The sequence below is a fragment of the Puma concolor genome, chromosome C2, assembly GCF_028749965.1.
Source record: "Puma concolor isolate L17-30 chromosome C2, mPumCon1.1.hap2, whole genome shotgun sequence".
NCBI classification, from domain to species: domain Eukaryota; kingdom Metazoa; phylum Chordata; class Mammalia; order Carnivora; family Felidae; genus Puma; species Puma concolor.
In genome coordinates, this window is record NC_141675.1 from 30,999,290 (window position 1) to 31,025,748 (window position 26,459).

The 26,459-nt window shown below is 48.8% G+C and overlaps 1 protein-coding gene across 2 annotated transcripts in view; it reads left to right on the forward strand.

Annotated features, from left to right (window-relative positions):
• EPHB1 (EPH receptor B1) overlaps nucleotides 1–26,459 on the forward strand; it is a 432,698-nt gene that overhangs the window by 97,541 nt on the left and 308,698 nt on the right. Inside the window, exon 1 of one of the 2 annotated variants that reach the window (XM_086674338.1) lies at nucleotides 24,626–25,025. The exons of the other annotated variant lie outside the window; for it this stretch is intronic. The gene's annotated coding sequence lies outside the window, so the exon portion shown is untranslated. Of the gene's footprint in view, nucleotides 1–24,625; nucleotides 25,026–26,459 lie in introns of those variants that run through there. 2 annotated transcript variants of the gene reach the window in all.

The following is a 26,459-nucleotide window of genomic DNA, read 5'->3' on the forward strand; positions in this document are numbered from 1 at the left end:
AGAACATATCTTCCTGGAATGTCAGTCTTAGCCACATGTGATTTGCTTATTCATCAGATATGTTGAGTGGCCCATGCCAGACCCCGTGTGAGGAATGGAGACAGCAAGGAACAAGGCAGACAGAATATCTGCTCTCCTAAGAGCTTTGAAGAATGCTCTAGAAGGGAAGGAGAATACTGCAAAAGTTCGGAGGGGGTTGGAGTTTGGCAGATTTCAGTAGCAGAGAGAAGGTCACTTGCTAGGGACTGAATATAGGGGCCTGAGGTTCTCAGAGGTGGGTTGAGGTAGACCCCTGAGCAGCCAGTCATAGGTCCTGGTGAGGAATTCAGATTTTCCACTGAGTGCCATGGAGTGCTATTGAAAAGGGTCAAGCGGAAGGGTGAATAGATATGATCTACATGTTTAAAAGATCTAGCAGTTGAGTAGGGGGGCAAGAGAAGAAACCAGGGGAGGGGACCTGTGAAGAGCAGATGCCAGAGGCCAGGCCTGATGAGATGGTGGCCTTGGCTGGGATAATTATGAACAAGAACTTATTTTTGAGTAGATTGCAAATTCTGCATTCAGTGAAACAGTAAAGGTTGAATCTTCAAAGTTTTGTCCCCATAGTGGGCCACTGTGGGCTGTGGTCCCAGACCTGCGAATCTCTTTTCACCACCATTTGTCATGAGGGATCTTTGGGTGAAAAACTGAGGGGCACTCCCCCATACAGACAGTGCTGTGTTAGAGCAAGTAGGTAGCGCTCTGGAAAAAGAAAGGTGCAGAAATTTCTAAATGTCCTAGTTTATTCCATTAATTGACATGTTTTATTTAAGTGTATTTTTGAGAGAGAAAAAGAGGGAGAGAGGGTGGGGGGGGGGTGCAGAGAATGAGCGGGGAAGGGTCAGAGAGAGAGGAAATCTCAAGCAGACTCCATATTGTCAGTGCAGAACCCAACATAGTTTGAACCATGAACTATGAGATCCTGACCTGAGCCAAAATGAAGAACTGGACACTCAACTGACTGAGCCCCCCCCAGGCGCCCCAAATGACATCTTTTGATGCCAATACCACACTGCTTTTACTGTCTATGGCATGATTATATGTTTGAATATCTGGTAGGACTAGTTGCCACTTACTGTGCTTCTGTGAAAGCTTTCCTGGTTCTTCTTCCTTTTTGTCTTACACTAGAATGTTTCAGACCTGTGAAGAATGTAGAGGAGAATGCAACACTTAAAAAAAGTAGAAAGAAAAAAAGAAAGAAAGAAGGAAAGAAAGAAAGAAAGAAAGGAAAGAAAAAGAAAGGAAAGAAAAAGAAAGAAAGAAAAAGAAAGAAAGAAAGAAAGAAAGAAAGAAAGAAAGAAAGAAAGAAAGAAAGAAAGAAAGAAAGAAAATGTGTTCTAGACACTGACCTACCTACCACCCAGCTTCTGGAATGTCTCCAGTTTCATCTGCAAATGCAGAGAAAGCCCCTCCACCTCACCTCAGCCCCATCCTCCTCCTACCAGGTGGCCATTGAATTCCCTTCCTTGTATTTCTACATATGTTATTCACTTATAGTGCCTGTGGATGTGGGCCTAAACAAAACAGTGATGTAGATGTTTCTAAATTTTAGGTAAATGCTATTATACTTTATGTGTTATTCTGAATATTTTCCCTTTTTATCCCCCCAACTCAACATGATGTTTAAGAGATTCATCCACAGACAACTTGCTCTAGTCCATTATTGCCACAGCTGCGTGGTATTTTATTGTAGGAAAATACCACAGTTTGTTCATTTTCCTGTTGATGGACATTTAGCTTGCATACGATTTTCTGCCCTTATAAACAGTACTTCTACTGACATTCTTGTACATGTCTAAGAATTTCCCTGGGATCTTTTGGGTCTATACCTGGTAATGGAATAACTTGTTCATAGAATATATACACCGTTCAGCCCTCCTATATAGAATCAAACTGCTCTTTGCAGCAAGTGTACCTGTTTTTCTGTTTTCACTTTAGAATTCGCTTTACCATTTCAAAAGGAACATAAATATAAGTAACAGTTTTATTGGATTAAATCTATAGATTGATTTAGGAATAATTAACATTTTATGATATTTAGAATTCTAGGGGTGCCTGGGTGGCTCATTTGGTTAAGTGTCTGACTTTAGGTCATGATCTCACGGTTCTTGAGTTCAAGCCCCACATTGGGCTCTGTGCTGATAGCTTGGAGCCTGGAACCTGCTTCAGATTCTGTGTCTTCCTCTCTTTCTCTGCCCCTCCCCCATTCATACTCTCTGTCTCTCTCTCTTTAAAATAAATAAACTTTAAAAAAATTAAAAAATAAAGAATTTTTATCTAAGGATGTGGAACTTTTTTGTTATTCAGTGTATTTCAAGTTATGTTCTCTTTTTTTGTTACTATTATAAATGAAAATTTTCTCTTCCATTCTATCTTATAATTGGTTGTTTTTTGTAATGATAAAAACCATTGCTTTCTTTATATTACTTTTGTAACTTGCCCCTTTATTCTTCCGAGCATCTTGCCAGTTGATTGTCTTGGGCTTTGCCAGGTGTACAATCAGATTATCCACTAATGTTGACCATATTTGTCTCCTCCTTTCAAATTTGTACATTGAATTTCCTAGACTAATTGTTTTGCCTACTGCTCCACAATACTGCTAAATAATGGTGGTGAGTGTGGACATTTTGCCTTGTTCCTAATTTTTATGGGAAGATTTCTGGTGTTCCATTAAGCATTTTTTTGTTGAGGAAGATATATATCATCATGGCAGAAAATATCCATCTATTCCTGTTTTATTATGAGATTTTAAAAATCAAGAATGAGTGTTGACTATTATTTATTGCCTCTTCAGTGTCTGTTGAGATGTTTAGATAAGGCTTTACATTCAGTAATATGGTTATTTTATATTATGAATTCTCTAATATTGAACCATCCTTGCTTTATAGTCAACCCTACTTGGTTCTTCAGTGTGTTGTTGGCTTCTCTGCCAGTAATGTATTTAGGAGTTTTGCATTGATACTCATAAGCAAGCTTGATTTCATGGGCCTGTCTGGGTCTCTGGGATCTATGTATGAGGCACCCTGGTAGGATCTGGGTGTTAGAGTCCTCCTTAACAGCTTCAGCATTTATACTAAGAACCAGTTGTCATGATTATTTGGGTCTCCAAATGTTCCACGGAACTTCAGCCTTCCAGAGATGATTTTCTCCATAATCTTTTCACATAGTAGGGTGGCATCTCAGATAAGAGGGGTTCTGTTCAGATTCCTTGAGAATGGCCATGGACACAGTCTCCTGTTATATAGCTCATCCTGTTCTCTCTCTAGTCAGGCTTTCTTCCATATAAGTGCGTTTTGGAGAAAGTGCAGCCTAACTCATTGTCTAAGCTGACCCTCTCCCAGCTCCCTTCCTGCTGTGCTTACTGCTTCACTAGAAGTTCTTCCCAGTTCTCTAAGCAGGTTATTTTTCCAAGTTGAATTTATAAGGGAGATATTTGGATCAGGAGTGTATTTTTCCAGAGAAAACATGTTTTAAGTAATAGTTGAACTACTTCCTTATCCTGGCCTTGAAGCCCATTTACTACTTAAAGTCCCTACTAGAGGTGTGGGTCTGGCAGTCCCAACTACAGCTTGTCACCAGTTATCGTGGTCTTATGACAGGAACCTGTGTGGAGTTCCATTGCTGGAACCCTCACCAGAAGCCCATTCTTTCCGACCTTGGCCTGGCAAGAGCATGTTTACTTTCAAAAGGCCAGTTGCTTCTGGGGGATTCTTTAGACTGGGCTGCCTACTTGCACCAGGAACAGGTTAACTCTGTAAGAAGAGGTCCCCTTCTCGGGGCGCCTGGGTGGCGCAGTCGGTTGAGCGTCCGACTTCAGCCAGGTCACGATCTCGCGGTCCGGGAGTTCGAGCCCCGCGTCAGGCTCTGGGCTGATGGCTCAGAGCCTGGAGCCTGTTTCCGATTCTGTGTCTCCCTCTCTCTCTGCCCCTCCCCCGTTCATGCTCTGTCTCTCTCTGTCCCAAAAATAAATAAACGTTGAAAAAAAAAATTAAAAAAAAAAAAAAAAAGAAGAGGTCCCCTTCTCTATTTGCATGAGAAAAGAGAATTCTGTGCATTTGCCTAGGAGAAAGCAACTACCCATCAATCACTCCCTAGGTGACCCCTCAGGAGAACAAAGGGCAGTTGTTTTTTTTAAGTCAAGGGTTTGTAAGTTAGGGGTTACCAGCAAATGGGATCTCTCTTGGTAGGATGCTTTTCTTTTTCTTTTTCTTCTTGATGGACAAATTAGGCTCCATTTTTATTTCTTTCTGACTCCAGGCATCTCTGTAGGTCTCTATTCTCTGGCTTTCTCTATCCTCTTCCTTTCTATTCTCACTTTCCCCAATTGGCTACCACTCTGCTCCCCCCTCCCGCCCTCCATCCTATCTCTTGGTGTGTAATTTGTTTGCAGTCAGGTTGTCTCTTTGATTTACTAGGCCTCTTCTCAGCAGAATTATAATAAATGGATTGCTTTGCTGAGCCCCAGCTAGTTCAACACCATTTGCTCAGCCTGGGTCAAGCCCCTTGCAAACAGAGGATGCGTACAGCCTGCACAGAGGCCCGTGCTCACACACACGATACCAGCCCTCTGCATCTCTTCCTAGCCAAATATAATGAAAAATCACAAGTCATCCATCTGAGAACCAATTAAGTTACAATAACGTGAAAGAGATGTCCTTAGGACAGTCTTTCTCCCCATAGTGAGTCCTGGGTACTGATGCTCTTGGGTCTGGAGATTGTCCTGATTACAGACTTAATTAGTTGTATAATTAGCAAATGTAGGCTTATAAAACCTTTTGTTGTTTGCATCCAAAATACACGTAAAGAACATAAACCTAAACTCTGTTAACTGAAATGGGGAATGAACAAATCCATTCACGGGCCACTGTGCCTCGAACACTTTCAGTGGTTTTCCTTCGCATTGAGAAGGAAGTAGAAAAGCAAGAGAACAAACCATAAATCCAAACAAAGAACATCTTAATGCGGCCTATGAGGCCCAGCCTGCCTGCTTCCCCTCCCATTCTGTCCAGTGCAAGTGCGTACTATGTGCCCTACTCTCTCTCTCAATCTCTCTCTCTCTCTCTCTCTCTCTCTCTCTCTCTTTCTCTCTCTCTCGGGCCCCATAAGAGCCTTTCTCTTGCTCAGAAGTGCCAGACCCCATGAGGGCTTTGGCCTCACCCTCACCTCTGCCTGACAGTCCTGCTAGGCACCAGCTCCTTCCTTTCCTTCATCAGGCCCTTTTGCTCATCCCTCCAGGCTCAGCCTCAAAGCTGCTTCCTCCGGGAAGCATCTCATCATCTACATGAGCTTGGTCCTGTTGTCTTCACCACCCACTGTCATCCTCCTCTGTGTCACCTAGTGCAGTGGTCATGACATGAGTATTTGGGCCACTCCTTGAGGGTTATCTGTCTGTCCCTCCGGACCACACTGTGCCTGGCATTTGGGCTCCTGTCTGTTCCATTCTGGGTTTTATCTGCAGAGCAGGTACTCTCTAGGGTACCTGTGGGCAGAACTGAGTGAAGGAAGGAAAAGAATGCCAAGAGCAATGGCGGCATTGTCTTTCTTCACTGAGTTGTCAGGAGAGGTTTGCACTGAAGTGTGAAATTTCTCTTTTCATAGCTCCCTCTGTTTCCCACCCTCACTCACCCACCTTTATTCCTGTGCATGGCCCATTCTTGTTGAGGTGAGCCCATGCTGATTTCTCCTCACCAAAGATGGAGCCTGAAGGGTAGTGACTGAACCTCTGCCAGCCTGGGATTCTGCAGCCCAGTGTGCATTGGCTCATTTCAGATTCATTGAACTGAGTTGGTGACTTCATCGTGAGGTGTCCTGGCCAGGGATCTCCCGCTGTCACCACATCTGAGCTGGGCACAGCGTGACTTATGGAAAGAAGTGCAGAGTGGTGGCAAGGCCTGGGCTCTGAGTGGACCCAACTCACTGTGCTACCTTGAGACCCCCTCCCCTAGGGTCAGCTTCTCATCTGAGGTCCCTTCTAATGATATGATTTGACCTCTGAAGCAGAAATGCAAAGACTGGGTCTTCTCAGCCTACAAGTCTTCCAAGAGGTCATGTCAGCCACCCCTTACCTCCAGGAAAGGTGGCACCTTGTCCATCTGTTTCTTCTCTGATGTCTGTACTCTCTCTATTGTCCTTCTCCCCATCTAGTGGTGTTTATGAAGCCGTGAGCTGTTGGTTTGGTTCTTTCTTTGGGTTCTGGCAAATGAAATAAGGTTCTGGAAGAAGGATGGGGAGTTCTGTTGGGACCAACGGCTCCAATGTGGAAGACCGACCAGCCTCTGTCATCAAACTCTCTGGGCTTTTTGAGATGCACTCCTTAGCGCAGCGTTTTGTGAGTATATCAGTCAGAGGCAGTACATTTCCCCTGCCTCCTCCTGTGGGCACCTCTGATCCACAGAGGTGTGTTGAAGAGCCAAACGCTTTGTTCCTGGAAAACATCCCCTTCTGATGGTTTGATTCCCTTACCTGGTATTTTTCTCTGTAGTTTCTCATTTTCTCTTTGTCTCGGGGAACGAGGAGCCGTCGCGGTGATGCTAGGGCCTCTCCTTTTCCTGTTGGAGTTCAGTAAATCTGTAGCATCTGAAGGGAGTGGCAGCCTCCAGCCTTGGGCTTCAACAGGGAAGTAGGACTTAATGTATAGCTGAAGCTTCTGCTTTCATAACCAGCCCCCTCTCTTCTGGAGATTTGTAGTTTAGAAGGTGTTATTTAGAAGAAATCAATGCAAAATAGGAGTCTGAATGGGGGAGAGCCCTATGCCCTCCACTCGCTCACCCCTGCTCTCCCATGGCCCTGCAGATTTGCCTTTTTCTAGCCAAGCCTGGCCCCCAGGAGTTGACACCCACAGAGATCAAAGCCACCTCTATCTTGTCTTCTCACTCTGCGTTTGCTGGCTCTCTGGATGCCCAGTGAATTAAGCATTTCGCTCAGTGACAGAGAATCAGGGTCCAGATGGACGCAGGAATGGTCTTGGTGCCCGGTGCAGAAGGCGGGTGTTGGACAGTGACTGCCTGTCTTTCCGGCCATCACAAGCAGAGGGAGAGTAAAGGTCTTGGAGAGAATAATCTCGAACTGTTACCAATGCATTTTTTTCCACAAAGAAAATAAGAAAGCCACGGCTTTGAAGTGGAAATTTTCTAGGCTTGGAAGAAGCTGAAAAGTAAAATGTGGTGCTAGGGACCTTTTGTGTGCAGATACAGAATGTGAAAACATGTACTTTTCCCATTAAACATGCTCAAATATCCTTCTAGTACTCATGTAAGCAAAAGTGAATTTGCTGTTTATAAGTCTACGAGGAAAAGCCACCTGAATGTTAAGAAGGGCAACTTAAGTTTCTATTCAAGTTTAAACTGCTTGAGAAGGTGGGCCGATAATAGGAAAAGCATGACAGGTTTTTCTCCTGCATTTTGAAATGGATGGGCAAGGGGAGGGGGAGTGGGCACAATTGAAATCCAAAATGAAAGGTGTGTGGGTCCTTCCATACGGTCACCCTCTACCTTTCTTTTTCAGTTCCAGTTTCTGCAGCCTATGCCAATCATTGTTGGAACAGGCAAACAGGCTTGGGGTTGGGGTAGGGGTTGGAGAGAAGCAAGGAACTGGAATCTTCTCTTGGACTCCTCCAACTTTCTTCCATGTAGCCAATAGCAGGGAGTTGTAGCAAGAGGGAGATGTGGACATGGAAGTCTTTTAATGGATCACCAGGTCAGGTTTATGGCACCTCAAGGTCAGGGAAAGAAGCTGTGAGATACCACACAGACCGCCCAGACCTGCAGACTGTTCATGTCCCCAAAGGTCCTCCGAGGCCTCCTTGTAGAAGCCACCTCAGAGATGCCCCATCTGTGTTTGCCGCGTATCTGCTGGATGTCTACCTTTCTCTTCAACCAGTGTTCTTCAGTCTTGGTGGCCTCCTTCTTATAACCTGTCACACTGGATGCAAATTATCCAATTATCCTGTCAGTGAAGGAGGATAATCACTGAACCTACCTCATGGGGTCACTGAAGACTGACAGAGGCACTGAGACCATGCCGTGAGAATCTGGTAATACTTGACGCCGTGGCGGTGGACGTTGCTATTACTACTCTGACAATCATTGTCTCCACCCACACTGGCGTGCCGCTGCTCACCTTTCTTCTTGCTGAGTGACTTGATGGTTTCCTCCTGTCCAAGGCCTGCTCCCCAGCGGGTTGGTCTCTACTGTAGATCGTTACACAGTTGACCTCCTCCAGCCCATGTCCTCTGCCCACAAGCCTCTTGCTTTGCTCATCAGTAGTCCCCTGCAGTGTCAGGCTCAGAGGGCAGCCCTACTCGGGCAGACTTGCTAGAAAGCACCGTGGGTTTGGTGTTGACAGAGGTGGGAATCTGGCTGGAAGCTGTAGTTGTCCTCAGGCCCCTGTCCCAGGGCCCCACATGAGCCTTCTGATTCACAGGGGCAGAGGTTGGTGAAGGGTCAGCCCTGGTAGTTCAGCTTCATGATGGGGTGTGGGAACCGCTCAGTGGGGAGTTGCCTCCTGGCGAATGTCACTCTGCTCACGTGATATCTGTCTTGTCACCAGGAGGACTGTATGAGAGTGGAGGCATGGGCCTACACAAGGTGTGTGTGGACGGGGGAGACTCTGGCTCTTTGGTGAAATGAGTGTGCCTTGGAGAGTTTTCTTGAAAAGGTGAGGGCAGAGTTGTTCCCTGATGCTTTCTCACAAACAGGTTTAAGTCAGGGGATTCTGGGCATACCCCAATCTCCCCTCGCCATATTCATAAAGAGTGGTTTTATTCTTGGTCAGCTCCTCACTCTTAGGATTCTGGTAGATTCCACCTTCCTTTGGCCTGGGAAACCATGAGGGGCTACATAGTTGCTGTGGAGGGATGCTGCGATCCTAGCTGTTCTCTGACCCCTGGGACTCAGGCCAAGGGCATGGGGTTGGGGGCAGGCAGCAGCAGCCCTGCAGGAGAGTGTGACTGCAAGTCAGCAAGGCAGGGTAGTAGGGTCATTGGCAGGTCCCTTAAGGTGGCCCTCCCACCACAGGTGTGTCCAGTCCTTAGGCACCATTGTTCCTCTGCCCAGAATGCCTTCCCTGCTGGTCTCTTCAGGGACATGACTCATCTAAAATTCAGAGGGGCATTTCCTCTGGGCTGCCTGGCCCGACTCCTGGCTCTGACTGAAGTAGCCAGCCCATCCTTCCATTGCACTGTTGACTGACACATGGAATGAATGAAGGATGGATGGTCACTTCTCACTTTAGGACCGTTATTACCTACTTCAGACCCTCCTTCATCCCGGCTCAGACATCTTGGGACTAGCTATGAAAGATGGGGGCTGGTTTGGGACTCCAGCCTGAGTGGGTGTGTCTGCCTTCCTTCCCCAGGGGAATCATCTTTCTGGTGGGCAGCTGGGTCTCAGTGATGTGAGGAAGGGAGGGGTTTTAGAGCCGCTTCTGTAGGCAGCCTCCCTTCTCTTCTCTTAGAGCCCAAACTGCATGTGGACCATGGCCCAAGGCCATGACACGCCCTGTGTTTCACCATTAAACATCCCTCAAAGGGGGTGCCTGGGTGGCGCAGTCGGTTAAGCGTCTGACTTCAGCCAGGTCACGATCTCGCGGTCCGTGAGTTCGAGCCCCGCGTCGGGCTCTGGGCTGATGGCTCAGAGCGTGGAGCCTGTTTCCGATTCTGTGTCTCCCTCTCTCTCTGCCCCTCCCCCGTTCATGCTCTGTCTTTCTCTGTCCCAAAAATAAATACACGTTGAAAAAAAAAATTAAAAAAAAAACAAAAAACAAAAAAAAACATCCCTCAAGGATTCGTGACTTGGAGCCTGATTAATCCCTAGAGGGCAAATCGATGCTATCTCCTGTGCCAGTGGCATCGATTGGCATGTCGGTGGGGTGGGCTGCCATGAGAAGGATTGTGCCCTGGTGGCTTAGTGTGCTTGGGCTGCTGGCAGTGTCTGTCATGGGTGAGGGGAGAGGTGTGGCTGCACAGAGGCCAAGTGTTTTGTCATCTCAGCTATCCACTTCATGCCCAGCCTCCTCTAAGTTATGTTTTTACAGTCGTCACCTCCAAGTGTCATTCTGTAAAGGGGATTCATTAGCAGCCCCGTGTTCAGCTGGGGAAAATGACTTGATCACAGTGGCACTGAGTGCTGAAGGCAGGACTGGGTGGAGAAGCTGAGTCTGTAGGATTTCCAGCCCAGTCTCCACTGGTTCCTCCTTCCTGCTGACCCCATGGTCTCATTTAGTGGCACAGATTGGCCTTCTCTGTGTCGCTGGTGGCAGGCCAGCCCTGATGCTCCAGACTCCCAGGAGATTGCAGGAGAGGTTCGGCAGTCAGCATGCTGGCAGGTGATACGGGGCTTCAGCACAGTGTGTAGTTTGGAAGCGATTTTGTGTTTTCTAGGCGCCCATCTGTGGAGGAGAGCAGTGTCTGCGCGGGTCTGTCTGCTTACTGAGGAAACAGCTGATGCTCCCGTGTGGAACTGTCTGCCCTCTGCGTGTGTCATTTCATTTCCAGGCTGAGAAGCTCCAGGCCTTCTCAGGAGGTGGGTCCAGCCTTCGGGAGCTCTGCCTCCAGTCCCCGGAAGCGCCCTGATGTTTTGCTTCCTTGTGGGAATGAAACGTATGCCATGCCAGGTATACAGCATGCTGGCTGGGAGCTCAGCTCCCACTTCTGATTCTGGCCAGCCTCCTGAGGGCAGCGTGTAGGGCGGCATGGTCTTAGAGGGTGTCTTGAGCCAGTTCTTAGTGGTCTCCTAACAGATGAGGTAGACGCCCCTACGTAGCAGTTCCGATTTTCTTAACTTCCTTGTGTAGTGTGGATCGGTGAGTGGAGGGCAAGCTGAGGGCCGTGGGCTCTTCATATCATGGGCGTTTCCCAGGAGTTAGGAGTAGAAAAGACACTTTGGACTCTTGGTGCATGAAGTTCATCATCATTGTCCTAATCATCCTCTTTCTCATCATCCTCAGCCATGGGGACCTGGGGATTATGGAAAATTTTTGCTGGATGTTCAGGGCAGAGAATGAGACAGCTTCTAACTCAGGTTGACCTGAGTGTTAATTCGCTCTTGTCAGTGCTTCTGAGATCCTACACTGGGCAGCTTGCTGATCCCCCCAAACACACAATTCTTGCATGTGTCAGTGCCTTTGCTCTTGCTGTTCCCTCTGCCTAGAATTCCTTTCCACGTTTCTTTGACTAGCACACTTCTCCTCATGTGCTAAGCCCCAGCTCAAGTACCCCTTCCTGTTGTACAGAATAAATGTATTTCCAAGGATAATGTTTATCACATTCTAAAGTTGATCTCTTCCTTGTTTTCAAGTGCTCAAACACACATGCAACTTTGGGTTTATTGAGGGGAGGGTAGGCACACACAGCAGGGATAGTGGTGGGAAGTCATAACTATACCTGGTGAGTTTGTGAGATGATGGGGTGACTGATGGACTCAGAGCTTCTTTCTACGCCCCGAGTGGCAATACATAGGCCAGGTGGGTCAGGGATATCTTTGGTGTATAAGCTGATAAAACTATCCTAGGAGAATGGACTTTAGGGTTAGATAAGACCTTAGTTGGAATCAGGCCCTGGTTGCAGCGTGTTCTGAGGCCTCATCTTTGAGCCCGGTTTCTCTTTCTATAGAAATGTGATAATACAGTCTGCCCATTAGGCTTCTGTGGGAAGCATGTGGGGTGATGTAGGTAAAGCACACAGTAGGTACTCAGTCTGGGTGGCTGTAATTGTGACCGTCCTGGCTGAGAAACTGAGGCCTTTAGGAGCAGGGATCTTAATCGTGTACAACTTTAGATCTGCCAGTAGGCCTAGCATGGTGCATGTACATACTGGCTGCTCATTTTTTGTAATTGGTTGAGTAGAGCTAATACCCTAAGGATTTTGTGCCAGGAGGAGGCTGGGTGAAAGTGGTAATTAAGGAAGAAGGCTCTGGCAATGGCATGTGTGTAGGGTGAGTTAGAGGTGAGTAGGGTTGTTGGAAGGGAGAGGAAGAACCTTGAGCCTCAGAAGTGAGGAGATAGCAAGCACACTGTGACGTGACCTGGTGGGGCCAGGTGGGTCATGGAGCCTCTTCTTCCAGTGTGGGCTCATGGGGCTGAGTGGGAAGGTAGCCTTGGGCAGAGAGGTGGGAGGGGCATGTATGTGGGTAGAGGTACTTGTGGGTGTCTGTAGGTGTTGGGGGGAATGTGCATGCGTGGGTGTACATACATACACGTCCAGAGGACCCACCGCTGACCAAAAGACACGTTTCTGCCCTCACACAGCTAACAGTTGCATGGGAAAGAATGGCATTAATGAAATTGTTACTTAAACGTGTAGTGATTGGTCTGACGGGAAAATTCAGGGATTCTTTGAGAATTCATACAAATACCTAATTCATACTTGGGGGCTTGGGGTAGACAACTTGTTTTCAAAACAGCTTTTATCTTTTGGTCTTATTTATCCATAATAAGCATAATTTAATAATTTTTACATAGATAAATATGTTGATCTTTCCTTTCTTTAACATAACTACAATACCATTATTACATCTAAAAAAATTAACCTAACTTCTTAGCGTTCTCCAATATCCAGTCAGTGTTGAAATTTCCCTGTGTGTCTCATAAAAGTTTTTATAGTTGGTTTATTCAAATCAGGATCCAGACAAGATCCACCTGTTACATTTGGCTGACTTGTCTCTTCTAATCCATAGGTTCCCCTGCCGTCTTATTTTCTCAAGTAATTTGATTGTTGAATGACCAGGTTGTGTGTCCTGCAGAGTTTCACGGAGTCTGGGTTTTGCTGATCACACCCCCATGGTGTCAGTTAATTAGTGTGCTGCTGGGGCTCTTGCACACCCTGTAAACTGGAAGTTAGAGCCAGAGGCTTGAACAGGTTTGGCTTGACTTGGTTTCCCCATAGGCCTTTCACCTACTGCTTCAGCAGCCGTTGGTGACTGTGGCCTAGGCAGGAGACATGTCATTGATGGCAGCATCCATGCTAAAGCCAGCCAGTGAGAAGAGTCACCCAGGGAAAGGGAAGGGGAGGGAGGTAAGGCTTGGGTGAAAGAGGGGACGGACATGCCAGCACTGAGAAGAGCTCTAAGGAGCTGGTCACTGTAGTGAAAGAGGGCTGGGGTGGAAAGCAGAGGCAGCACTGAGCTGCGGGGACCTGGAAGGTCTTTTAAACTCTTTAAGCCTCATTTGCAGAGTGGACAGAGTACCTATGATCACCTCTGAAAGGACTGTGGAGATTCAGAGAGGTAGCGGATGCAGGACATTTAGCAACGGTGCCTGGCAATAGAAAGGGATTACTGGATGTTATTGGTAACAATGATGATGATGATGTGGAGGAGGAGGAGAAGGAAGCTTGGGCTTTCCCCCCATGTCCACGAAGCTGTTGAAAGCTTTTGGGCCAGAGGGTTATGATCAGATTTGCATTTTAGGGAGCCTGACCTGTTTGCAAGATGGAGGATGGGTTTGGGATGGGGATAAAGGGGGGCGAGACCGAAGTTAGGTTGATGCTGTTGTCCAGCAGGAGAGGGGGCCGGCATGAGTTGGTGATGCCAATGGGGGTGGAGGCAAATGGACTTATTGGAAGGTATTCAGAGAGCCAACACAGAGAAGAGGTGAGAGTCAAAACAGGTAAGAGGAGGGAGCCAGGAATTCAGGAGGGGGTAGAGGGCTTTGGCTTGACTCTCTAGAAGGAGGATGGTGGTAAATCTCTGGGACCTTGGGTCAAGCATGCACTCCAGTACCTATATATTTCTGTGTTGTGTGAATGTGTCTGTGCTGCTGTACTAATATAGTCTGTGCATTTTAATATACACAGTAAAATAAAAATTACTTAAAAATCAGATAAAGATGAAAGAAACAATATTTTAAAATATCTTGCTATGATTAAAATGTCTCCTTAATCTCATTAGCTGGGAGAGCAAGGCAAAATACACACTCAGGGAAAGGTGCATCATTAGCAATAGCGGGTATATATCCACATCTCAAATAGTCTTCTTGATTATTTGATGTTTTTGGCCAATTTCTTTTCAGATCTGATTAGACTAGCATGGCTCTTAGCTCCTTGTGTGGCTGATGAAGAGCAATTACTAGATGTAGGGCAAGTGTCAGCAACCTCAGGCTCATGGGCTTTATTTACGCTTGCAGTACTGGAATGGCTCAACTTGTGAGTTCTTTGCAGGAATCTTTTAGAGCCACTGATTCTGTTTTTATAAGGGTTCATTTGGTCTAAACCAGATTATACGCTCTTTGCCAGGCATCTATAAGCTGCAGTGTCACGCTGAAATGAACACATGGTTAGGGCACACTGGTCACCCTTCTGCATGCTGTCCTCCTGTGCTTCTCTCAGGACACCTGGGAAGCTGTGCCTGACACATGACCCCTATCAGAGCCCCAGGGAGGGCACCAGGGGCCGTCTGTACACTCAGAAGGACTAAGCTTAACTTCTTCCTTTTATCTTCTTTTATGTATTAAGAAGAAATAGAAAAGGAAGTGCAAGCACCATACTTAGAGCCCTGGGTTGCTCTGTGACAAGCCAAGGGTGGCAGAGTGTTTTGTGCGAGGTGGTTAAGGCAGGTCAGGTCCTGAGCAGCCTGCTAGCATGTGGCTCCAGCCTGGGCTCTTGCATGCCAGGTACCCCTGCAGCTCATGGAGTCTGGCTGTTGAGGGGGGCCCCCTTTGTGCTGGAAAAGCCAGGGTGGGTGTGTGGAGGAGGGTGGGGGCAGGGAGGAGCTGGAGTGTCACATGTACCCTCTCTGGCCTCTAAAGCAGTCTGCCCAGGAGCGAGGCCCCAGCTTGCCCCGAGGCCAGGTGTGTGGGCCTGTATGGGGAATTTGGCACATTTAACAGCATTACTTGCCATTAAAAATGAATTTGCATAGGATCACCTTCTCAGCTGGTCCTGGGGGCTGGGAGTCCAGAGTCCTCTCACTTACTGCCTGCTCATGGACATTCCCCTCCCACCAGCCAGGGCCCTGTGTACGTTTCTAGGGATGGCAGTGGTGAGGCCTCGGCAAAAGGAGGGGCTCGGGTACCCACCAGAGATGGGAACCAGATAATAGATTAACCAGGCAGAGTTGGTGGAAAAGAGATTTGTGAGGTTGTTTAAAATTGTTCGGCATTCTACAGGCTGTTATTCTCTTGCTGCTAATCCTGGATTCTGATGAATCCACAGGAGACCCGTGGACTCGGACGTCATGCCTATGCTGAGCAGTTCCACCGCGACCTCACTGCAGCCAAATATGCCTGGGAGGGAGACTGGCTGGAGGAACGTGGGCCCTAGTTGGTTGTTGCTGTAACATTGCTTCCTGAGCCTGTGCAGAGCCAGTGCAAGCATCTGCTCTGACCCCAGAGCCCCTGCGATCCTTGGGAGGGGGCAGGCGCCTGGGCACTTGGAGAAGGGTGCGTCCGCCTTGACGGGACTGGCTGCTGCCAAAGGGAGCTCATTGGAGTCAGCTCCACAGTCACCCTGTGCAGTTCCCAGCCCTGGAAAGGAGGCCGGCTGTGAGAAGAGGCAGCGCTGCCGACCAATTAGGAGCCCAGGCCGCGTGGCGCTTTCCTCCCCTGAGTGATCATTTCCTTCTGAGGCTTGGTTCTGCCCTCTGATTATCGCAACGCGTTGCCTGTTTGGTTTTTCTCTGCTTAACTCCCACACTCATTTTGTGCATGAATGAGTACAATGAAACCAGTTTAATTTGCTGTTAATTCTCTGCTCAAAATATTCTCTTGTGTTTAAGGGACATGGTCCCTTTCATCTTTCTGTGGTGGTTCTGGAAAGAAGGCAGCTGCTGGGGTGGCGGAAGGGGTGGGGAGGGCGAGGGGCTGTGGGAGACAGGCACAGTTCTTTGTGGAGGAGGTGGGCACTGTGGAGTGGGACATCTTCCACAGCCTGTTTGGGAGGAGGGCCCGTGGGGGTGGGGCCTTTAGGCTTCGGAGCTAGGGGTCATTTTGGATTCTCACTGTGGGGTAAAGTACATGATTGAGAGAAATACTTCCCAGTGGAGGGGTCATGGCAAGGGATTCGAGGGTGCAAACCCAAGCTGGCTTCTGTGGATCCCGTGTGTAGGCATGAGAAAATGAATTCTGCAGCAAGTCACAGTTGTGAGGTGGTCAGGGGAGACGTTGATGTAATTTACCGAAGACAAACTTTAAAAATTGCTTTAAAGCATCTATGTGTAGTGTTTATACAATATGCTCGAGCTTAGCCAGTCTGAAAGAGACCTATTTTTTGACAAAAGTTGCTGGTTTTGGTCAACCGTGCCTAGCTCTTCCACCTCTCTGCTTTAACCAGAGGACCTTGGGGGAAGAGAGCTTTGCACCTGGTGACAGGTATCCAGTCCCCAGTGGCAGGGCTGTATTTTGAGTAACAAATGATCTACACAGGAGCCGAGTCTGCCGAGCAAAAGTAATGATTGGGGGGCGGCAGCTTTGTGGCTGGTCACCCCGACAGTCCCTCAGGCCATGTGGGAGCAGAGGCAGCTGGGTGGAGGGTGGGTGAGGCTGATCCACCATGAGGGTTTGCCTCATTCTCCAGTAATTGCAGAAAGACCCCATCTTTTGGGGAGGCTGTTCTTTTGGAAGCTTTATGCAAATTGAAGATGGAGGGGGTTGAGAAACCACCAGGGATCAGCTTCCCTCAATTTTCCTGCCTGGAGCTACCAAAAGTGCAGGTTGAGGGAGCCCAGGAGCCTCCCAGAGCCTGTCAAGCATTCTTCTGGTGACCTAGCTGGGCATTCTTGATTCCCTAGGTAGGAGGGGGGAGCTCCACTTTGGAAAACACACGTGCTTTATCCATGATTTTAGCACATCTGTAGAGACTGCCTGCTAGATAAAGGTGCACAGGAAAGGGAGAAGAGCAAAGGCAGCCTGTGATGGGTGGATTTACAGGGGCCAGACAGTATGGCCCGTGGGACTTACCACACTGTTCTGTCTGGGGTTCTTCTTTGCCAGAAGTGGGGAGAGAATTTCAGAGGCCCAGGATGCTGGGAAGCAGGGATCTTTGGAGAAGATGGGGCTCTGAAGATGAAGTCGGGGGTCAGCTGGGCTGGGTTGTGCTCAGGGAGTGGTGAGGGCCTCCCTCCCCTGCCCCAGGCATGGGGCTCCTTCCTACCTGCTTCACTTCCCATGGCCCCCTCTTGACATGAGCACAGTTTGGGGAGCTAGGGCAGAGATTGCCAGCAAGGAGTGAGCTGAGAATGGATACAATCAGGATCAATGTGCTGTTTGGGGGCGCTATAGTTGTACCAAGGTGGAGCATTGTCATCAAGCTCATCTTAAAGGATATGAAATGAAAATAAACAGTGCGTGCCCTGTCATCTTGCCTTCTTTTTGTAATTAGGAAATCTCTTTCCTCACCAGAGAAGGCATAGTGACACTCATGTTCGTGTGTCTTACCTGGTATGTCTCTACCACAGCCTGGGTCCTCCTCACCTCTGGCTTCAGACCACCTCCTGAGTCGTATGGGTGGAAGGCTGAGAACGGTGGGGACAGGTCCTATTTTCTGCAGGCTGACACCAGCCTGGCCCTGCCATGCCCACTCTCTGCCACCCATTTACCATTTACCATCCCTCTCCTTGGCAGCCAGAATACTTGTCCCGTGTTAGCTACTGAGGGTGGTCTGTTTCTGGAGCCCCGCTTCACAACCCACCCCTTTATCCTTACCAAAGAGTCTTGTGGTAAGGACACTGGTTTAACTAACTTTTCTAACTAATTGGACCAACATAACCTTTTTTTCCCTGGAGCATATATTCTTGTTTCCCAGTTCCACATAGTACCCTTTGCGAAACCTTGCTCCAAACCTTCCAATCCCTTATGTCTTCTCCCATCCAAATCCTTTGCAGAATCCGAGAGGTGCCTGTAGTCTGGCTCTTGCAGGAAATCTTCCCTGACCATCGCTGTCCTCCCCAGGGCCCTGATAGTTCATACCACTTAGCTCTGAGGATTCTTTTACAGACTGAGGTGATGAAAGTAGTTTTTCAGGATAGTCACAAGATCCAGGGTCATGGTTTTCTCAGGAACCTGATTACTACTTCCTGCTGGACTTCCAACCTCTGTTGTCACTTGCTACACTTGCTCACCCCAGTGCTCCAATGCACTTGAACTTAGGACTTCCCAAGTCAGAGAATTCCACAGCCTTCAGGCCAGTGCCTTGACCAGCTATCTCCCACCCCTTGTCCTACTCTCAGGCCCAGGGGCCACCCATCAGCCAGCTCAGGGCTTGCAGCAGCCTTGGCCATCCATGCACTGAGCAGGTGGTGAGTATTTACAATGTGCCTGGACCTGAGGATATAGGTGTAGACAAGACAGACCATGCCCCTGGAGTCATGGAGGGAATATGCCATTCCTGGCTGGATTAGCTTCCTAGGGCTACCATAAAAATTGCCACAAGCTAGTTGCTTAGAACAACAAAGATTTATTCTCTCACCGTTTTGGAGGCCAGAAGTCTGAAATCAAGGTGTTGGCCAAATCGATTCCTTCTGGAAGCTCCGAAGAATAATCTGTTCCTTGACTCCCTCCTAGCTTTTAGTGGTTGCTGGCACTCCTTGGTACTCTTTGGTTGTAGTTGCATAAATTCAGTATTGGTGGTGACAGGAGCCTTGCTGTGTCCATTATCCCCCGGCTGCCCTCTAGGCTGTGGAGGGCGGGCAGAGCTTTGCCATTTCCCCATGATTCCTGGGTAGGCCTTGGCTTGTTTTGATTGAGCATCTTGCTGTTGGCTTCCCTTCTAAAGCCCCCTTTGCCCATCTGCTGACTCTTCTCCTTCTACCACCTGGTTTTGCTATGTTGCATTTTATCTCAACTGATCTCCTTCATTGTGCCTCTGATTATGGCCCCATCAGATCAAAGGGGACTCTTCCCTAAACATGACAACATGTTTCTCTTGATGTGCCAAGTTTACAGACTCCCAGCTGACAGGAACACTAGTTACCCATGTGTCTCTGAAAATTCGGTAGTGGTGAGTGAGACTTGTGCTCCCCATGCTTCTTCTGTTTTCCTTCAGGCCTTCTAGGAAGGACTTAAACTCCTTCCTGAAGCTGGTGGAAACCAGTTAGCCAGAGAGGATGGCATCATAGACCAGACTTAGGCCAGTCATCTTCCATGGATATACTTTGCTTAGAGTACTCAATGTAAACTATATTTAATTTTGTTTTTGTTCACTAAATATACCCAGGGACACAGCTGGTGTCTTTCTGGTGTTCTGAAGGGTCACAAAGACTTCTGCAGAAGTTTGTAGGTGTACTGATAGCTCGAAGGCTATTTTATTATTGTATGTTAAAATAACGAATTAGTTGATTAAAAATTACATGAAAAAATTTAAATCTCATTCAACAAATTCTGTCTGCACATTTGTCCAGGCCAGACCCTTTTCCTGTCTAGATTTTGGGTGGGCAGACGGTAGGCCACGGGCACGATGAAGCCTGTAACCTGTTTTCATGCTGTAATGGCAATGGCAGATTTACATAGGTGTAACAGAAACCTTATGGCTCACAAAGCCTAAAATATTTACTATTTGTCCCTTGACGGAAAGTTTGCCAACTGCCAGCATACACCATCGTAGCGAACATCATTCAGCCCAGCTTCTGGGTGGTAAACTAAGGCCACTTGGGAGGCTGTGCTCTTGAACAGGCTGGAGGACTTCCCCTAGAGCTGTGTTCTTTCCCAGCCAAGATGGTGTGTTCCCTACAGAGGTCCAGGGAATGCAAGCCAATATCCATTCGACTGATGGTACTATGGCTAGTGTGTGTAATAAGATCTCAAGCAGTAGGGCACATGCCTATCTCTCAACTGTCTTTTGAAGATGTGATGATGTCTGTGAAAACATTTTATAAATTCTAACGGCTGTTTATTAAAAGCATATGTTAGCATCCCCTCAAAAATAAAATCTAGCAAGATATGGGTGAGATCTTTATGAAATGAATGGCAATACTGATGAACAAAATTAAAGAAGAACTAAATAGGGGGATATTCCATGTTCGTGGACAGGAAGATTCAATATTGTCAAGATGTCACTTCTTCCCAACTTGAGCTATAGATTCGATGCAATCCTAATGAAAATCCCAGCAAGTTATTTTATGGACATAGACAAAATGATTCTAAGGTCTATATGGAGAGACAAAAGACGTCAAATAACCAAAACAATGTTGAAGAGCAGAGGTGGAGAACTGACACTACCCACCACTGAGCTTGAATGCTTTACATGATCACAGAGGAGCAGCACAGAGGAGGGAAGACTTACTGTAAAGCTGCAGTAATCAAGAGAGTGCGGTATTCCTTTTTTTTTTTTTTCTTAACGTTTATTTATTTTTTTGAGACAGAGAGAGACAGGGGAGGATCAGAGAGAGAGGGAGACACAGGCTCCAGGCTCTGAGCTGTTGGCACAGAGCCCGATGTGGGGCTCAAACTCACGGACTGCGAGATCACAACCTGAGCTGGAGTCGGACATTCAACCGACTGAGCCATCCAGGCGCCCTGAGAGTGCGGTATTCCAAAAGAATACACATATCAATGGAACAGAATAGAGAGCCCAGAAAAAGACCCCTACAAATATAGTCAAGTTCTCTTTCACAAAGGAGCAAAGGCAATAAAATGGAGCAAAGACAGTCTCTTCAACAATTGGTGCAGGAACAATTGGAGGTCCACATGCAAAAAATGAAGGGGCATGGGGCCCCTGTCTAGACACAGACCTTACACTCGTCATAAAAGGCATATATCGGGGCGCCTTGGTGGCTCAGTTGGTTAAGCATCCGACTTTGGCTTAGGTCATGATCTTACCGTTTGTGGGTTCGAGCCCCACACTGAGCTCTGGGCTGACAGCCCGGAGCCTGGAGCCTGCTTCTGATTTTGTGTCTTCCCCTCTCTCTGCCCCTCCCCCACTTGTTCTCTCTCTCTCTCTCTCTCTCTCTCTCTTTCTTTCTCTGTCTCTCAAAAATAAAAAAAAGTTAAAAAATTTTTAAAAAGCATACATCTTAACTTTTTATCCAACTGTTTCAAAATAATAATAGATAATGAGTGATTATTATGGGCCAGGTACCATAAAAAACACTTTATAATAGCATCATTAGACCTTCATATTACTTTGAGAAACAGGTATATTTTACCCATATTACTGGTGAGAAATCTGGGGCCCAGAGAGGTTGTGTAGGTTGCCCAAGGTCACACTGCTATTGTTTAGCTGGATTGGAACCCATGTCTTCTGACTTCACCTCCAGTGCTCTGTTAGCTGCATCATAACTGGCTAGGTAGAGGTCCTCTAAATAAGGTAGGTGTGTATTTTCCTCTGCTGGTAAGTAAAGCTTTGCATCATTTTTTAAAAGGAAGGGCAGGTGTACCTAAGGAACATGGTGAAACGTAAAACACAGCTCAACTGTCTCTGGCCATTTCTAGCCTTAACACTAAATTTTGGCTGTGTAGAGTAAAGCTCCATGTCATTTTGCTGCAATGTGAACCCAAGATGTGAAGCACCAAGGGAGCTTCCAGGAGGGACACAGTTTGCTGTTTGCCAGTTGTCATCACATCATACGTTAGGGCAGTTCTTATGATGTGGGGAAATGGTGACCCCCCTCCTGTCCAAGAAAGCCAGCCTGTAGTACTGGTGATGGAAATCAGGAGGATGCAAAGAGAAATGACACCTTACCAGAAAGAGTGTACACTTGATGGCATTACTCAATTTAAAAATTAATAGAAGTCTTGGAACATGGCCACATTTAGATATTACCACTTGACTGTCCTTGGGAGGCTGAAGAATAACCATTCATGTCCCTGCTTACCGCCTATGCACTCTCCCCACCCGCATTCCAGAACTTGGCGTTCCCTCTCCAGGCCTCCAACACGTTGCTGCCTTTAAATTCACGGTCTCCTGGTACAGAGTTAGGGACCAATACATTGCAGATAAGCCTCCTCCCCTGAGAAGACTGTAGGCTGACAGCCTCGTTAGTGTCTTGTTCCCCCGCTGATTCGGTCACTGGCCCATTCACCCAAACCTGAATGGGCCTCCAGGGCTCTTACCCACATCCTGGGCACATTTCTGCCCCCATCCCATAGTGCCCTGAGCTGTGTATCCCATCTTCCCTTTTGCAAGCCGTCGCCCCTCCTATTCTAAACACAGGATGTGGGGCCTTCTGCGAATACACCAAGGTGCTTCCACGTGTCAGGCATGGAGGTGCTCATATTCCCAATGAATGCATGGGGCGGGGGGCGGGGAGGGCTTGCCCAGCCTCTGGGAGCTCTGACTAGAGAGAGGCTGGTCCTTGTCACTGGCTTTCCCGGGTCGAGGACCTAGGGCTCCAGCCTTGCTGCACAGGGCCCCATGCCTTCACAGTAACCCACGTGGGCTGCATGCAGGGAAGGGGATCTGTTCCCTGTGCCTGTCACTCTGCACTGCACGGAGGGAAGTGGGGCTTTTGTGAGTTCTCAAGTGAATCTGCTGGCCCATTGTCTGGGCTAGCTCTCCACAGAACTCCACCAGTGCCCATGAGGACAGGGCGGGGCTGGGAAAGGCCGGATGTATTCCCAGCCAGGGCTGAAAACACTATTCATCCCAGAAACACCCTATTAAGCAGCAACAATGGCACAAGGAGGGAGAGGGGAGAGTGGGAACAAGGAGGGAGAAGGCAGGAGAGGTGAGGGAGGGGAAGGGGGGAAGAGGGCCAGGGGGAAGGGGGAGCGCAAGGAGGAAGAGCACCCACACGCAGAAGAGGGGGCCACTCGTCAGGTCCTTGTGTTCCTGGGGAAGGATTCAGAGCTTTAAGGAGCCACATTTCTCCTAGGGAGACCCTGGCATGCTCAGTGGGATTCATAAGGGAGATGAGAGGTAGGATGTGCCTACCAGGGAGGTGACAGCCCCCTTCCCTCCTCTGTGCTGCTCCTCTGTGACCATGTAAAGCATTCAAGCTCAGTGGTGGGTGCTGTCCCATTAGGACGGTGCCAGTGAGGTGGTGGGGCTGACAGAAGAGCTGAGGGAACCAGAGTGAGGGGGAAAGAGACTATTCAGAAGGTCCTGTCCCCTCATCATCTGAAGGGCTGACGTGGAGAAAGGGAAGAAGTTGGTTTTGGGGGGAGGGGCTTTCATGCTCACAACAAGGCCCAAAGAAAGGAAATCCCAAGGAGCCAGCCTTCTGACAGTTGGACCAATCTGACAAGAAAACAGCCAGCTTGGAAAGGTAGTGAGTGACTCATCTTGGGTGGTATGTAAACTGACACTGAATGGTCAACTGGTGAGGGTGCTGTATCAGAGGCTTGAGCTTAGGATGGAGGAACATACCAAACTTCTGGAGCTTTTAAACCCAGAGAGGTTCTGAATTGAGAGTGATGCCCAGATTTGGGACCCAATCCCCAATGTATCTGGATAGGAAATTGTGAATGGGCAGGGGAAATCTGGGCAAGTCATTGTGTCTGAGCTGGAAAACATGGAACAGAGCTCCAGATCCTGAAGCCACTGGACTTGATCTTTTCTCAGTTCAGAAGGAAAAGAACTGCAGGTGTCGTTTTTCCCGAAGCCTGTTCTTTAGGCCAGAAAACTGAGAGAGAGAGAGAGAGAGAGAGAGTTGAGAGGCACAACCCCCTCAAGGAAACCTCTCCCCCAACCTAGAAGGGAAATGCAAGGCCAAGTTGATGAATGAACCTCGCCTTGAGCTTCCAGCATTGAAGAGGAGGTGACTTCCAGGCAAGAGCCTCAGTCCAGAAAAGCCTAGAGTGATCATCCACCTTATCCACTGTCTACCTGGGAGACTGGGCAGAGAGAGAGAGATCCAGGCTCATAGCGCATGCTGATGGCAGAGCCAGGCCTAGACCCCAGGTCTCCTCTGTAATTGAGAGTGCTCTCCTAAGCCTGGGACATCCAGGTTGGGATGCTGAATTTATCCAATTCCAAAGCCCTGGTAGCTGTGGGAGTGTGACAGCTTCTGCCCTGGGAGGTTTCAGGCATCAGACTTCCCCCTCCCCTCCCTTCCTACTGCAGAGGGCAGATCAGGTGACCAGAGCTGGAGCTGGACCCTGCGGCCACCAGTCTAGCTTGCCTCCAGTTGTGAAAACCCAGCAGGACGCTTTGCAGGCCAACAAGGGAACTTTGCCTGGAGCTTCAAATCCCTCTGGAGACGGTTCTGCACAAAGGCATGCACTGCAGGAGTTTTTCAAGGCTTAGGGAGAACATTTGTGGCATTGATACCATTTGGGATCTCAGGAAATGCTGGATGTCAGGAGCCAGTCAATGCTATTGATTGGGAAACAAATAGAAGTCTTCCCAGGGCCCTCTCCAGACACCTTGGCGGTGAGAGAGAGGCCTTAGGGGCATTAGTGACAAGCAGGGCTGGACAGGTTCTCCCTGATAAGGAGAAATAGAGTGGCAAGAGATCCATTCCTGGGGGCAGGAGACATTCGTGGAGTTCAAGGGGGTGGTGCTGGAGAGGCCTTGGGCATCACCCCATTGACACTCCCCCTCCCCCTCCAACCACACAGCTCAGAGAGGCCAGAACTGTGATCTCACAGCTAAGATTGAGCCATTCCCTGGCACGCCCCTCCTGGGGTCAGCTCTTGGTGGTCCATTGCTTCCATCACTGCTTGCCTCCCTTTGACCCTCTATGTGTTAACAGTGGTCATGTGATGCAACAGGACAGTGTTAGACCTAGACGGACAGCACCTTGGAAGTAGTTCAGAATCAGTCCTTCTGGACAGGGTAAAATGATGAAAGCAGACAGCGATTGAGCCCTGCACTGAGTGGTGGCTCTGTACCAAGGTGAGGGTGGGGCAGACTTGGTGGCTGGAGTCTTAAGGGAAGCCTTCTGAAGGAAGAATGATCAGGCCTCTGTGCCTTGCCACCTACAGCCTTTGAACCCAGGCCCAGTTCACACAGCTGGGCCCGTGGGTCAGCTCTCCAATGGCTGTGCGTTGCCACTGCTGGGTGATCTGCAAGGTACCTGTGGAGGAAAGTGATGTCACTTGGTCCTGCTGTCATGGAGCTTGCAGGACACTGGCCAGGAAACTGCAGAGATGACATGGAACACAGACCCTACAAAGCTGAAGTGCTAGTGGGGGTGGGCTATATCTTCAGGGGCAGGAGGAACGTAAAGGCTGGGTGGTTAGGCAGGCTTCCTGAAGGGGGCGAGGGGCCATGGCTGGAGGAGTTTGGGGGGTGGACAGTTAGGGTGTGATGAGGATAGATTCGATCAGGGGGACCTGGGTGGTGGGTCTGGGGGCTGCATTAGGCCAGGCTGGCTCTCTGGAGAGGGAGGGGGAGGCCTCTGTGTAGGAGTGGGGTGGGCAGTGAGGAGGCATGAGGCCACGTGCAGAGAGAGCGGTGGCATGAGGCACAGCAGCTCCGCATAGGATACTTGGAAGAGGATATCGGCAAAAAGTGTTAGCACCTGGTGGCAGGTGTGCTTTGGAACAGCCCTAAGGGTGTTCTGGTGGCTCCTGGAGACTCAGCACCCCCAGTCTGGTCCAGGGTGTGTCCAGGAGAACATGAGAGCCTGCCTGGCCAGCCCCACACCCTCCTTTTCTGACTGGTGGCCCCTCCCCTGGCACGTCCCCTAAGTCCTCCCCCCTGGGGGCACCTGGTTTTCTCTGACTGCTCTCAGTGTACTTCAGAGTTAGTTCCCAGTGCCAGCAACTTCAGAGACATACTGTGCCACAGATCAATCCAGGATGAGGGCACAGGAGGGCCTGGAAGGGGAAGCAGACGGCAGCGTGTTCCTTCTGATTAACGAGCTCGGGCCACCATCCATCGCTGGCCTTCGTTAAGACTGCACAGAGTCATTTTGCATGGGCATGTGGGCTCTCCTCCCTGCTCTTCTCCAGGGTGATTGATGCCTCTGGGGGCCTGTACCCCCAAGAAGGGAGAGACCCTCTTTCCTGTGCCCACGATAGACAGGAGGCAGCAGGCTTATTCTGCACAGCTCTTTCTTGTGTGTGCCACTGATGCCAACTCATGGGTATGTCTGAGTGGCTGGGGCACAGATTTCATCTCCATCAGAACCCATGGTGATGGAAGAATGGAAAGTGCCAGGCTCCTTGATTTTAGTAGTTCTTTGACATCCCTCACAAAAACGCAAAGAGGTGAAGCACTGAGCAGCACTGGGCTCCTGGCCAGGCCTGCACCATCAGTGGGGGGGTGTTGATTTAAATGATGTCCTCAGACCACTGCATCCCTTTGTGGTTTCCTTTTCTCTCCTGGTGCCTTGCGTCTCTCTCTCTCTGTCTTTGCTGCTGCTGGATTGGGGAGAAAGGTGTGCCCTGTGTTGTCAGGGAGGAATCTGGGTTAGGCAGAGGTGAGGGCCTGAGAGCCAGATTGGCTGTAGGTCTGGTTAAAGGTCCCAGGACACCTGATGGCCCGGCAGTAGGCAGGGCAGTCAGCAGTCATGCCTGGGCCGGAGGCAACCTCAGAAGTCTGCTTTGCCTTTTCCCACTCGCCTGATCTGGCTGGTTTGGCTTGGGCCCATAATGTTTGATGCTAGAGA